Source organism: Vulpes lagopus, chromosome 5 (genome assembly GCF_018345385.1).
Source record: "Vulpes lagopus strain Blue_001 chromosome 5, ASM1834538v1, whole genome shotgun sequence".
Lineage (NCBI taxonomy): Eukaryota > Metazoa > Chordata > Mammalia > Carnivora > Canidae > Vulpes > Vulpes lagopus.
In genome coordinates this window covers 108365040-108380449 of record NC_054828.1, presented here as the reverse complement: position 1 = coordinate 108380449, position 15410 = coordinate 108365040, and positions in this window count along the sequence as shown.

Genomic DNA, 15410 nt, shown 5'->3' with positions numbered 1-15410 from the left:
AATTGGCAAAGTCATTTTTATAAAAAATAAAGTGACCACCATAAAAGATTAGCGGTTACCCTTAATATGGAAGGAGATGGTTTGTATTTGGAAAGAGTCATGAAAAGGAATTTTTTCATGGATGTTTAGTTTTTAATATCACGTTAAGCTTATGTTTTAAGTCTTTTCTGTATGTGTGTTATAATGCAGTCCTAAAATTTTTTAAAACTGTTTTAGACAAGTTATACATTTAACATAGGTAAATTATACCACCTTTTTAAAAATTATTAATTTCCACTGTAATGCCAGATGCACTGGAACAGGGACATTTTCTGACATGTTCATCAGTGTATCCCCAGTACTTTGTGAATGAATACATGAACTGATTGCTGAATCCTGAATTCAAGTCCACATCTAATGAATTTCAAAACCAGTGGCCATAATTATTAGTCTTTAAGAGTGTTAAAGTTAGGCAAAACTTAGAGATCACTTAATGAGTATAATTATTTCCCACTATCCAGATGAGGAAATTAGACCTAAGAAAGGATTGTATAAAATAACACTGTTGACCTACCAGTTAAGAGTTTGTCTCCAAACCCCGAATCTAGTGTTTGTTTCCTTACAACATAGAATAATAGCAGTGCTGCCATTTAGCAACATAGGAGTTGCTTTTTACCACAGTCCATTATATAAATAAGGGAAACATCTTTGCTTTCCTTTTTAATCTTTTCTACTTTTTAAAGCCCACTGTTTGTTTTAGGCTTTCAAGTACTAAACATTAATATAAAATAATTAAGGCTCAGAGGGCTGTCATCCTTTGAATTGTCCTAGTAGTCAGTAAACATTAGCTAATATATTACCTATTAATAATAATACTGAAGTCATTTTTTTTTTTTTTTTTTTATTATAGTCACAGAGAGAGAGAGAGGCAGAGACACAGGCGGAGGGAGAAGCAGGCTCCATGCACCGGGAGCCTGATATGGGATTCGATCCCGGGTCTCCAGGATCGCGCCCTGAGCCAAAGGCAGGTGCCAAACCGCTGTGCCACCCAGGGATCCTGAAGTCATTTAGATAATGAAACAGGAGAGTTTCCAGAAATATACCAAATTACATATGGGAAATTAGAATATGATAAAGATAGCTTATCAAATTGATATAAAAACTTGGGTTATCAAGATGCCTGGCTGGCTCAGTCAGAAGAGCATGCAACTCTCTTGATCTTGGGGTTGTGAGTTTGAGCCCCATGTTGGGTATAGAGAGTACTAAAGAGAGAGATGAATTATTAAATAAGTGACAGTACTGCATCAGATAAGAACATTCTTGGCTACAAGAAGCAACCCTGTGATCAGTGGCTTCACTAAACAGGAGTTTATGTTTCTCACATAGTATGAAATGCAAGAATATATGATCCAGGACTAAAATGGCAACCTAATGTCATCAAGGACTCAGGCTCATCTTATCTTTTTACTCTTCCAGTTTGGATGGGTGGCTTTCATTTTCATTGTATGAAGGTAGCTGCTTCACCTCTAGGTATTACATCTAGATTCCTAGCAGAAAGAAAGGTGAAAGAGACTAGAAGGACCATGTCAAAGTTGCTCTTATTTAAAAGTTAGGACAGAACTGCATCACTTGGCAACCCTTGCTCCAAGAGTCTGGGAAAGTACTTTAAGCTGGGCACATTACTGCCCTAAACAAAGTCACAATTCTGTTAGTAAGGGAGAATGGGTGCCAGTTAGGTAACTAGCAGTGTCTTACAAAAGACACAGCAGGCCACTTGGAAAAATATAAAGCTTGATCTGCACCCCACTTTTTATGACAAGGTAAATTACACTTACATCAAATATTCCAAAAACAAGCCAGAAAAACCAGGAATTAATTTTTCATATACTCTTTGAGTAATTAAGGACTTCAAAACATGGTATAAAACACAAAAACTGAAAAGAAAGATTAAGAAAATCGACTACATGTCATTTAAAACAATTCTGTAAGAGAAAGGGTGAACTACAAGTTGAGAAATATTTGTAAGACTTAGATAGACAATAGGCTAATTTCCTTAATAAAGAATATAGAGATGCCTGGGTGGCTCAGCATTTGAGCATCTGCCTTCAGCTCGGCAGTATCGGCATGATACTGGAGTCCTGGGATCAAGTCCCACATTGGGCTCCCCACAGGGATCCTGCTTTTCCCTCTGCCTATGTCTGCCTCTCTCTCTGTGTCTCATGAATAAATAAATAAAATCTTTTAAAATATATATAAATCAGTAATTTAAAATGGTAAAAGGATATATGTGGGCAGTCATGTATTATGTGATATGTAATAGTAAAAGCATATTTATAAATTGTTAATTAAAATGGGCAAGGTATATAAATGAGCAATCCAAGAGGAAAGAAATGATTTTTTTTTTAAAGACCAATGAGTATGTACAGATGCACAAATTCATTTGTGATTAAATGCAGTTTAAACACGGACAAATTGGCCCCTCAGATGAGCAGATCTGATTTAAGCAATAGACATGAGCATGGCTGTCTCAGTTATTAAAATATTGAGATGCATCCCTACCATTGATAAATAGTAGTACTGTTAATTACGTAAATTCTTTTTTTTGAAGAAATTCTTTTTTTTTTTAATTTTTATTTATTTATGATAGTCACAGAGAGAGAGACAGAGACAGAGACATAGGCAGAGGGAGAAGCAGGCTCCATGCACCGGGAGCCCGATGTGGGATTCGATCTCGGGTCTCCAGGATCGCGCCCTGGGCCAAAGGCAGGCGCTAAACGACTGCGTCACCCAGGGATCCCAATTACGTAAATTCTGATACAGATTTGTTAGTTCTATTGTGACATTTATTGGTAATGGATCTTTTGTTGATAATGGCATAGGAGAAACATTGCAACATCTGTTAGCTTGACCTGTGTCATGTTAAATAATGTTGCTACATTGTGCTTTACCTGTGAAACACTCCATGCCCTAACAGTTGCTACTTCTAAGTAGTTTCATTTTTATTTGCTTTTACTTTTAGTGAATTGTAGTTCTTAGGTGAAAAGTAAATACAGTGTTTTAGTATTTTAAAATGGGAGAATTTATAACAAAATATGAGTAATTGATACCCCCAAACTGTTTGACATCTGCTATCAATGCAGAACGTGCATACCCTATGACCCAGCAATTCCATATGTACACCAACATAAATTCAGCACTGTGCAATGGGATTTTCTGCAATGATGGAAGTAGTCTGTATTCTGTGTTGTCTGTATAGCAGCTATGTGGGCTTTGAATAGTTGGAGTGGGATTAATGCAACTGAGAATGACCTTTTTTTTTTTTTTTTTTTTAAAGTAAGCTCTAAGCCCGACATGGGGCTTGATCTCATGACCCCTGGATCAAGAGTTGCATGCTCTACTGACTGAGCCAGCCAGGCACCCGTGATTTTCAATTTAATTTCTTTTAAACTTAAGGAATTGGTCAGAGCAGTGAGTGTTCATAGCAGCACTTTTAATAATATCCCAAACTGGAAACAACCCAAATATACAAATCATGGCACTCTTACACAATAGGATATATTAGATTGAAAGATCTAAAGCTACATGTAAAATTACGGATGATCTCAAAAACCAAATGCTTAGCAAAAAGAAGCCAGACACAAAATAATACACACTTCATGGTTCTATTTATGTAAAATACAAAAACAAGATGTCAGTTACTCTTCTGTGGGAAGGAAATAACTGAAAGGATTTGGAATTGGGGCATCTAGGATGCTGTTCTATTAATCTGGGTGCTAATTACATGGGTGTGTTCAGTTTGAAAATATATCAAGCTGTACACTTGTATCATGCATACTTTCTATAAGGATATTATATTTGAACTAAACCTTGTAAGAGGAGAGAGGAAAAAAACCCACCCAGAATGAAGTATCAGCAAAATGTTGGTAAGTTTCTTAGCATTCCTTTTAAATGTCATAAATGTTCATGTTCTAAAACTGGAAAAATATGATAACTCTAGCATGGGACACTTCTTGAAACATCCTGAAATGTCTTTTGGTACTGTGCAAAAATTAATATAAAATAAAACCAGTGATTTTCATTTCTGAAATAAAAGCATGACTTATTGCAGGTGATGTGAATGATGAATGCAGACAGTAACAAAAAATGTAGTGTTGAAGATTGGAAATGCTAAACTCATATTTCATCCAAAGAGCAACCATGTTCACTTAGCTCATAGTTCAAAGATTTGTAATAATCGGGAGATGATTAAGGAGATCATATATTACTTTCAACAATAAAGAATTTGAAATAGTGTCTTTTAAAATATTTTTTCTTTGATCAATTGAAATTCTCAGGTGCAATTTTTAAAAGTACCAAATTGTTAACACCAGCTATTTGTCATATTAACAGTTGGTACAAAGAAGGATTTTTAGGCATGAAATGTTTCGTAAAACTTTTATACACTTTGCATTTTAATTTTTTTTTTTAATTTTTTATTTATTTATGATAGTCACAGAGAGATAGAGAGAGAGGCAGAGACACAGGCAGAGGGAGAAGCAGGCTCCATGCACCGGGAGCCCGACGTGGGACTCGATCCCGGGTCTCCAGGATCGCGCCCCGGGCCAAAGGCAGGCGCCAAACCGCTGCGCCACCCAGGGATCCCACACTTTGCATTTTAGATTTATGATCTCACTTGTAAAATATACCTGACAAAAACAACATAAATTTCAATCATTACTGCAAAACTTCAATTGTTACAAATAAAAGTGTCTTAATAATTTATTTAAAAGACAAAATATCACAGTTTAAAAAATAGTTTAATGACTTTCATTGATGCTGTGGAGCTGAAGATAACATCTGGGAGAAAATAACAAACTTTATTATAGGTGTTCCAAAGAAAATGATTCCATTAAGAACTATATGGAAACTTTATTGTGTTTTGAACAAACAGTACTATGAAATGCTAGGGAGGAAATCTGGAATTATAGCCAAAATTTAGAAAGCTTTCCAGATGTTTTAATTTGGCACAGTCACTACTTTTGATTATCTCTAAATAATGCAATAGAGATATAAATAAATGAATCATTTTAAAGTATTTTCCCAATAAACTGTTACTATCATAAATTTATGCTCACAAACAAAGGTAAATTTTTCTGGGAAAGTTAATATCTGAAGAGCTCTGAATTGTGATAATGATAATTGAAATTACATTTTGGCTTCAATGGCAGGCTATAGTTTTAGAGCTACAAAGGTGATTTGAAAATCATACTAAACCTTGCTTGGTTTCTTCATTAGAAATTTGAAAGAGTAGACATTTAGAATATGAAGAAAGTATTTTTAGAAATTTGACCTTACTAAAAGATATTTGATCAAACATTATTTGGGAGTTTTTCTATGAATGTTTTGAATGACATTAATATTTAAATAAGTAGACTGAGTAAAACATTGCCCTCCATAAGGTGGGTGGACATCATCCTGAAGACCTGAATAGAACAAAAGGGCTGACCCTCCTCCCTTCCTACCCTGCCCTCCCACCTCCGCATCCCCCACCCGCTAAACTATAGTTCCTCTGGCTGGCTGCCTTCAAGCTGGGATATCTGTTTTCCTGCCTTCGGACTCCACTCTTCCTGGGTTTCAAGCCTGCCAGACTTTGGACTGGAACTATGCAGTTGCCTTTCCTGGGTCTCCAACTTGCCTGCTTACTCTGCATATCTTTGGACTTGTCAGCCTCTGTAATCATGTGAGCTAATTCCTTATAATAAAACTTTTTTCATATATATTTATACATATATACATATTTATACTTTTATGTATTCACTGTTGGTTCTTTTTCTCTGGAGAACCCTAATACACTTTTTTTCTTATGCATAGTCTTAAAACGTGGGCATTTTATATAACTTTTGTACATCTTATTCTAAGTATGCTTTTGTGTTCATTGATTTTTAGGAACCTATATAAGAGAAAATAGATAATATTTACCTTTTTAAAGCACAGGGAATGCAAGTCTTTCTGTAAGTGTGTCATCATATTTGTGAACAGCTTGTCACAGAATAGAGTTACCTGAAAGCTCTTTTCACTCACTTTGGAGTTCTTTTTGGCTAGTCCATGTTCTTCAAACCTGGATGTGGTCTAACTGGCACTTAGTGAGATTTCTCTCTTTCTCTGATCATCTGACACTACTAATCTGGCAGTGCAGTCAACTACAGGACTTATTTTCTTGGAAGCTGAATCACAGCAATGGTCCAGCTTATAGGTTCATCTAACACTTCTGTTGTACAAGGTCTCTTATTATGAACCTAAGTTTTCTTGTTTTACTATTGGTCTGGCCAAGTGATTTGGAGGTTATTTTCCTCCCTTAAGAAGATAGGAAAAAAAAGACTCCTAGCTCTATTTCCTTCCCATTACCTGCTAACTCTGCACTGTCTGTATTTGGACCTATTCCTAATAGTCTCTAGCCTTTGCTTATTCATTGTGGTAGCTTATTGATACTAGTTTAATGTATAATCATTCAGGTACAAGAAACATATTTCTCTGTTTCAGACCTAGCTGTAGGACTTCCAATATGGGTGGAATATGGGATTTTCTAACCCCTTCACTGGATCTTATGAGAACCCCTAGTTTTACCCGATGCCAAAGATTGAGTGTGGTTCTTTGAGTTTTCCATTGTTGCTCTGTAAAGGTCATCAAGATGCCCTCACTGCCATTTCCCCACTGACCACAGGCCTGTACAGCACAAGACTTCTGCTTTGCTCTCAGGGCCCCTGTACTTATGCCATCTTTGACCACTATGGACACGGACACATCTGAACCTCTTTGGGCAGGGTGGGGGTGGGGTGCAGAGGAAGAAGGTGAGAGAAATCTTAAGCCCAGGTAGGGCTTAACTCAGGGCTCAGTCTCACAACCCTGAGATCGTAACCTGAGCCACCCAGGCACCCTGACACATTAAACCTCTTAAGAAAACCAGCAAAGCCAGTCCCCTTCCCAGTCCCTGGGACTCCCTTTTCTCTAACCAGGCTCGTCCTTTTCCCATCCCAAGCACCAGTATCTTCCACATCCCTGTTCCATCCTTAGTGCCAGGTTAATTCCTTTTCAACAAAGTACTGGAATTTTTTTCCATGACAGCCCCTATAATAGGAGTTGCAGCCACCCTCACTCTCCCTACACACAACCAGTGGAAAAGAATCCTATAACAAAGACTTGACTGGAAAATGGGTGATACCTATCGTAATGAGGAAATACATTTCTATCATGATGAGTCTACAGCCAGGAAAATAAGACAAAGGAGATATTTCTTTTAAGTATACTATGAGATATTTCAGACATAAAAAAGATATGCAGATTAATGTAATCACCTGTGTTAAAAAACAAACTTTAAGAAATAAACATTACTAATAGTTTGTATTCCATAATCATAGTTTCCTTACTTTTCTCTCCAACAAAAATGAAGACTCTCCTAAATTTTGTGGCTCTCATTTCCATGCATTTTGTTACAATTGTACTGTGTGTGTACATATCCTTAAACAATATATGTGATTATTTTGTATGTTTTAAGTTTGTATGTCAGTAGTATCTTCCTGTTTATATTCCTCTGTATCCAGCTTCATCTGTGGAGAGACAGCTGTAAATTTACATTTTCACTGCTGTAGAGAATTTTCTTGAATTAAATGTACCACATCCTACTTATCCTTTCTCCAGTAGATGGAGTAGGTTGTTACCAAATATGTGTATTACATACAATGTAGCTATGAATATACTTTTTCATTGTGCCTTGACTTAAGTAACAGTTCTCTAAAGGAAACTTTACTTAGGAGTAGAATTGCTGGGCCCTAGGGCATGAACATCTACTTCAATATAAGCTGCAAATTGGTGTTTAAAGTTGAGACACCAGGATGCCTGGGTGACTCAGTAGTTGAACACCTGCCTTCCGCTCAGGGCATGATCCTGAAATTCCAGGATCGAGTCCCACATTGGGCTCCCTGCATGGAGCCTGCTTCTCCCTCTGCCTACATCTCTGCCTCTCTGTGTGTGTCTCTCATGAATATATAAATAAAAATCTAAAAAAATAAAATAAAATAGGGCAACCCTGATGGCTCAGCAGTTTAGCACCGCCTTCAGCCCAGGGCCTGATCCTGGAGACCCAGGATCTAGTACCACGTCGGGCTCCCTGCATGGAGCCTGCTTCTCCCTGTGCCTGTGTCTCTGCCTCTCTCTCCCTCTCTCCCTCCCTCTCTCTCTCTCTCTCATTCTCTCTCTCTCTTTCTCTCTCTCCTCTGTCTCTCATGAATAAATAAGATATTTTTTTTTAATAAATAAGATCTTAAAAATAAAATAAAGTTGAAACACCAACATACCCTTTTACCTTTTGCTTCAGATCTTTACCAATGCTTAAGGTACTCAGAATTCTTAACTTTTGTCAATCTCATTGTATTTCATTGTGGTTTTAATGTCCCTAATTACCAGTGAAGTGGAGTATTTTTTATGTTTGCTAACTATTCAGGTTTCCTTTTCTGTAAAGGGCTCTTGTGCTTGTTCATATCCTCTGTCATTATTATTTCACAATATTTGTTTTTTTGTACTGATTTATAGGATTCTTTATTATTTTTTTAAGATTTTATTTATTCATGAGCGACAGAGAGAGACAGAGACAGAGGGAGAAGCAGGCTCTCTTCGAGGAGCCCAATGCAGAACTTGATCCCAGGATCCTAGGATCAGGACCTGAGCCAAAGGCAGACACTCAACCACTGAGCCACCCAGGTATCCGATTTATAGGTTTCTTTATGTGCCCAAAAAATAATTCCTTATCATCCATTTGCATTTGCAAATATGTTCTTCTAATCTGAATCTTGTCTTTTTATTTTGTTTATGGTATTTTTGGTTGTACAGAATTTTTAACTCTAATCAAATCTAATCAAATGTCAGTGGTTTTCCTTCATACTGTATGTTTTAATTTTGTTTTAAAAAACAACTCTTTTCTATCCTAAAGTGATGAGAATATCCTCCCTATGCTCAGCATTCCCTTGTTTAAAATCTTTGCTTTTCCTATTTAATCCTCCTGCTAATTATTTTTGTTTATGGTGTGAAATAGGACCCAATTTTTTTATTTTCCATGTAGATAACCAATTGTCCAAGCAACATTTAGTACATAATTCAACATATCCCCACTGACCTGCAGTGTATTGAGTTTCCAGGTATGTATGAGTCTATACAGAGATAATTCATAGTCTGGCTACCCTACCACACTATTCTTAGTTTGTCTTACATTTTAAAAAATTATTCTTGATCTTTTGGGTTTGTCTGAGTTCATTCTGACAGCTCCAATCACAGCAAATTTGCTGCCTTGAACACCTCCCCTTCTTACTCAAATTGAATTGCTGACACTTCTTTTGTTAGAATAGAATATATAGAGCTTCCCTATCCTTTAAGAATTCTTGACTTTGCAGGGGGGTGCCTGGGTGGCTCCATTGGTAAAGTATCCGACTCTTGATTTTAACTCAGGTCATGATCTCAGGGTTGTGAGATCCAGCCCCGTATCAGGCTCCACGTTGGGCATGGAGCCTGCCTAAGATTATTTTTCTCCCTCTCCCTCTGCTCTTCCCCCTTCCCTCTCTAATAATAATAAAAAAAAATCTGTGGCTTTGGTATCACATGAATTTTTTAAAAAAATTTTCATGATATCACTCCCAAAGTTAAAGGTATATATCTAATGTATATTCAGCATTCTTTTTGCTATTAAAATATCTTCTATGGATAAAATTCACATTGGTGTCATGATATAAGTCTACCTTTCTGGTCAGAATTCAGTTTGGCTTACAAATCATTCTTAATATTTTTGCTCCTTTTAGAGCAACATAATCATGAGCAAGAAAGATGTTCTCTGGATAGGTATTAAAAACTTCCCCCCCCCCCAAAAAAAAATAAAAAATAAAAAATAAAAACTTCCCCATATCCTACCTACCATAAAGTATTTCCTGATTAATTTTAGTAATAAATTTCTTTTGACCTTATTTAAAAATCCATGATCCTCTTCATCCTCCACTTTATAAAATAGACTAATTTTCTTGCTTTTCCTGAGTATTTTGAAGTGTGAATTAAGCAGCAGGAAATAGAGCCTCAGCATAGTATACGATGAAGTTTGAGCACATCGATGAAGTTTGAGCACATCTACAGGATCGCTGGGTAGGCTTACCAGAGACCTATTTCCCTGAGGGCCTGAAAATCCTTGAAGGCCTGAACTCATCCTTGGGAAAGAGAGAACCAGGCATAGTAAGTTTGGTGCAGTTGCAAGCCTTTAGTTTTCTGAGGGAAGAAATTCTCTATCTAGTCTGATACTTAGATTTTATTCATAGGTCAGCGGTACATTCCCGACTCCTTTCTTCCCCAGATGGAAAACTGATAGGACATTAAAGTCAAAGAACTCAATGAGAATTTTAGATCACATAGTATAACTTTCTTCTCAATTCTGAGAATACTTTTACCTTTACGCATTTATGCTAAAAGGGTAGGCCTGCAGCCAGACCATCCAGGTTCTAAGCTCAGCCGTGTGTATCACTTAACTGGCAGACTTTTGGGCAAGTTACTTAATTTCTGTGCCTTGTTTCTTGAACTGTAAAACAAAAATAATAAAGGTAGTACTATTTCATAGGGCTGTAGTGATGATTAAATGTTAATGTGTATATATGTACGTGTGCGTATAAATATGTCTATTTCCCATTTGTCTACTCATACAGCCCTGTAGTACTGAATGCACAAAGCATCTGGATGTTGGCTCCTAAATTCCATTCTCCATTAAAAAGAACTAAGAGTCCTTGAAGAAATGATTGATTCCAGGTCTGAGGCAGGGAAAATACAACATGAACCTGGAACATATTTTTGTGCTATGTCCAAGCCACAGGAACCTGTTTGAAGTTGCTCTCATCAACCAAATCTCAAAAAAAATTGAACATCAAAATAAAAAAAACAAAAGCAAAGGAATAGAACCTACTGAATAAAGAACAGGGCCATGGGGCGCCTCGGTTGCTCAGTCAGTTAAACATCTGACTCTTGGTTTCTGCTCAGGTCATGATCTCAGGTTCATGAGATTGAGCCCCATGACCCACCGGGCTCCATACTCAGTAGGGAGTCTGCTTCTCCCTCTGCCCCTGCCACTGCTTGTGCACGTGCTCTCTCTTGCTCTCTGTCACTCTTAAATGAATCTTAAAACAAAACAAAACAAAAAAAAAGATTCTCTCTCTCTCTCTCCCTCACGCTCTCTCCTCTTTCTCTCTTATAAAAAAGAGAAAAGGGTCACAATGGTAGAGATAAATAAACAGATAAAGAGAATGTTCGTTTTCATTTTTTTTTAAAGGTTTTATTTATTCATGAGAGATGCAGAGAGAGAGGCAGAGACACAGGCAGAGGGAGAAGCAAGTTTCCTGCAGGGAACTTGATGCGGGGACCGGGACTCCAGGATCATGCCCTGAGCCGAAGGCAGACGCTCAACCACTGAGCCACCCAGGCATCACGAAAGTTCATTTTTCAAAGTAGAAAGCCATGTGAAAGAAATGAAGGAATTAGAAAATCATTATTTGGCAAACATAATACTAATAATCATGGATGCTAAAACTAGTGAATGAAAGTTTGAGAAAATATTTACATAGTCTCAGAGTATCTTTCCACAAGAGACCTATTAAGTATGAAGAGTAAGCTAATAACTCGACAGCGGAGAAATATTTTGGTCGATACTACCTTAACCAATGTTAAAGGTAATATCACTAATAATGGGACGAAGCAATGTTATATGCCTTCTGAAGCACTTACAAGAACTCAGCATCACTTCTGTGGTATTCTTGCCAAATCACTTAGTCTGAATCTGATCATGGGGAACTATCAGACAAGTCCAAACTGAGAGACTGTCTAAATACAACTGACCTGTGCTCTTCAAAAGTGTCAATGTCTTTTACTATAAAGAAAGACTGAGAGGGATGGCACCTTTGGCACAGGGTGTGATCCTGCATTCCTGGGATTAAGTCCTGCATCAGCCTCCCCTCAGGGAGCCTGCTTCTCTCTCTGCCTATGTCTGTCTCTCTCTGTCTCTCATGAATAAATAAATAAAATCTTAAAAAAAAAAAAAAGAAAAAGACTGAGAAACTATGCCAGATTAAAGGATGCTAAGGAGGCATGACAATTGAATACAAACATAGTCTTGGATTTTCCTCTGACTTAGAAGACATTTTTAGGACAAATGGTGAAATCTGAATATAGATTAGATAATAGTATTACATTAGTTACGATTTCCATGATTTTAGGAAGAATTCAGTATTGATGTATTTAGAGATAAAATGACAATGTAACTTACTCTTAAATGGTTCCCCAAAAAATTACATATTATAGATGTATGAAGGGGATAAGAAGAAGCAAATGTAGTAAAATGTTAACAATTGGTGAATCTGGGTGAAAAGTATCAAGGAGCTCTCTGTACTATTTTTGCAACTTTTCTGTCTGAAATTCTGATTTTACTACCTTGATTATGGTAATGGTTCATGGGTGTATGTATATGTGCAAACTCATCAAATGGTATACATTAACTGTGTGTAGTTTTTTATGTATCAATAGTACAACAAAGTGGAAAAATTTTTATTTAAATGTATGTAAAAGAGCTAAGAATGTGTCTGGCACATAATATATGTGTGTTATCATTATAAGGATAGATTAGAAACCTAGGTTATATGAAGATATGAAACTGTGAGGATAAAGATCATGAATGTAGGTGGCATTTTCCTTCGATTATCACAAGTCCCAGGAATCCCAGGACTTGTGATAGTTTATTTTAGTGTCTAACATAGCCTATATTTTTTTTTCACTTGGAAAGAATTGAAAGCATATGATCTTAAAGTGAAAAGTAAAAAATAGCATTTTATTTGAAAAGAATGGAAGGATTTTGTAGGCAGATCATAAGCACACCATCTGGTTAACTCAAGAGAAATCCTAAGAGCTTAGATTCCACACTGTTTATCAGCCATGTATGGTTTAAGATAGACCTCCATAAGCTAAAAATATCTAATCATATTTGTTCTGCTATCCATAAGTTAATTGAAAATGCCATCAATTGCAGTGCTACCGAATTCATTTATCCTACCTAAGAATCAGAGTCCATCATGGTTTGTATTTCTCAAGTTCAGATGTTCAACTGTGTGTAAGACAAATTCATCATGTAAGAAGTAGGCAAAGTTGACACAGTAGTCTCTAAAATTAAATAAATTTTAGTTTTTAAAAAATACAATCACATTCAGTGATCCTCAACCAGGTACACTTTTGCCTTCAGGGGATATTTTGCAAAGTCTGGAGACATTTTTGGTTGGCACTACTGGGAGGAAGGAGGTTGAGGAGAGAAGGGAATGTTACTGGCATCTAGTGTTAGAAATCAGGGATGCTACTAAATATCTTATGATGCACAGGACAGCCTCCTACAGCAAAGACTGGTCCAAAATGTCAATAGTACAAAGGTGAGAAATCCTACACAAAATGAATACATTTCTAAAATTTCAAGCAGTTAAAGTGCTACTAGGGATAGAATGCTTCTAGTCCTATCTTGATAAAGAATTTTATCAGCTAGTTTGTGCTTAGTACTTAATATTCAATATTTACTTTAACCAATCAAAAATGGCTGCTCTGATTCTGAGTATTTTTTATGATTTTCCCTTCATTTATGTATGCACTAAAACTGGATCAGAAATTCATAACTAGCTACCTTTTTTTTTAAGATTTTTATTTATTTATTCATGAGAGAGAGAGAGAGAGATTGGCAAAGACACAGACAGAGGGAGAAGCAGGTTCCATGCAGGGAGCCTGATGTGGGACTCGATCCCAGGGCTCCAGGATCATGTCCTGGGCCGAAGGCAGGCACTACACCGCTGAGCCACCCAGGGATCCCCCATAACTAGCTACCTTGTAAGTATCCCACTCTTGTCTCAAAATGTAGCAAGGGGGAGATTTTTATACAAGATTATAGATAAATTAGGTTACAGGAAAGTGGAGAATAGCCAATATCCGTTGGAGATTGAGTATGAAAGAAAATTTATGTGGCCTCTAGTATAACGAAAGGATTTTTCAATGACATTTTAGACATTTCTTAGGAAATCTCATTAAAAAGTTCAAATGATATTTGAGACTTAGGTAAGAATCCACCCCTGTAGGGTTTCACATGCTGTGCAATTTTTTAAAGCTGTTCAGACCACAACTACTTGTACCAACAAATGGGACAGGATAAATCTCTCCCCATCCTCCTCTGCTTATTTTGTGCTTGAGCAAAATGATTTCTACTTCTCAGGAGTGTAAGCTTGAAGGTGTCCCCATTAAAATGGAGAAGCTACAAAGTGATGAGAATTCTTTTACACCACCATTCAGTTGTATTTCTCTCTAGGAAAGGAAATTTCCACAAAACTAATCAATGTGTATCAAACCTCAGGTCATCTGATACTTTTGAAAATCATGTTTAATCTCTTGTATTCAATGACTACCTCACATGTCTAGAAATCTTTTGTTGTTGAAGAATTTATTTATTTATTTATTTATTTATTTATTTATTTATTTATTTATGAGAGACAGCGAGTGAGAGAGCACAAGCGAGGAGTGGGGTTGAAGGCCAAAGGGAGATGGAGAAGCAGACCCTCTGCTGAGCCAGGAGCCCAATGCAGGGCTCAGTCCCAGAACACTGGGATCACGACCAGAGCCGAAGGCACATGCTTAACCAACTCAGCCACCCAAGCACTTAAGCTATTCTCTTTTCTCTCTAGTTTTGGTATATTATCTTTAGTTACTATATGGAAAGTCTTTATAACTTAAGCTGCTGTTTCTTGTTCGTAAGCTTTCTTTCTTCTTTTTTTTTTAAACAGTAGCTCTTGTCTCCCCTGTAGGTCAGATGAAGCCATTTCCCCCTTCTTTCCTTCTCTCCTTCCAACCAACCTGTCAGCTTCACTTTTGCTTTCTATCTTTTAATGTTATGACATCAAGGTTAATGACAATGACACTGTTCTGTAGCTATATATATAAAAAAATACTCAATGTTTTGACCATAACCAAATCTAAACGTTGAATGGCAGTAAACAACATTTGCTCTGTTATCACAGTGTAAACATTACTCAGTGCAGAAACAGGTGCTAAACCAGGACAATATTTCCTCTTACATGAGTCCACTTTTTGACCCCTGTCTCTGCCAGTTAAGAGAAAATATCCCTTTCCTTAAATTCTATAAATTGTTCAAAATCAAACCACAATTTAGTTTGCTTCATATCTGGACCATGACTTCTTTGAGATTTTGTTTTGTTTTTCCTATAAATCCCAATTGCTTTTCGTCCTACTGAAGAGAAGACATATGTGCCTCTTTTGTCCATCTACAGCATGAAATACTTCTGTTTTTTGAATGCATGCTCCTTGGAGCCCACTGACTTCGGTCCTCTGGAGACATGTGGCTTACA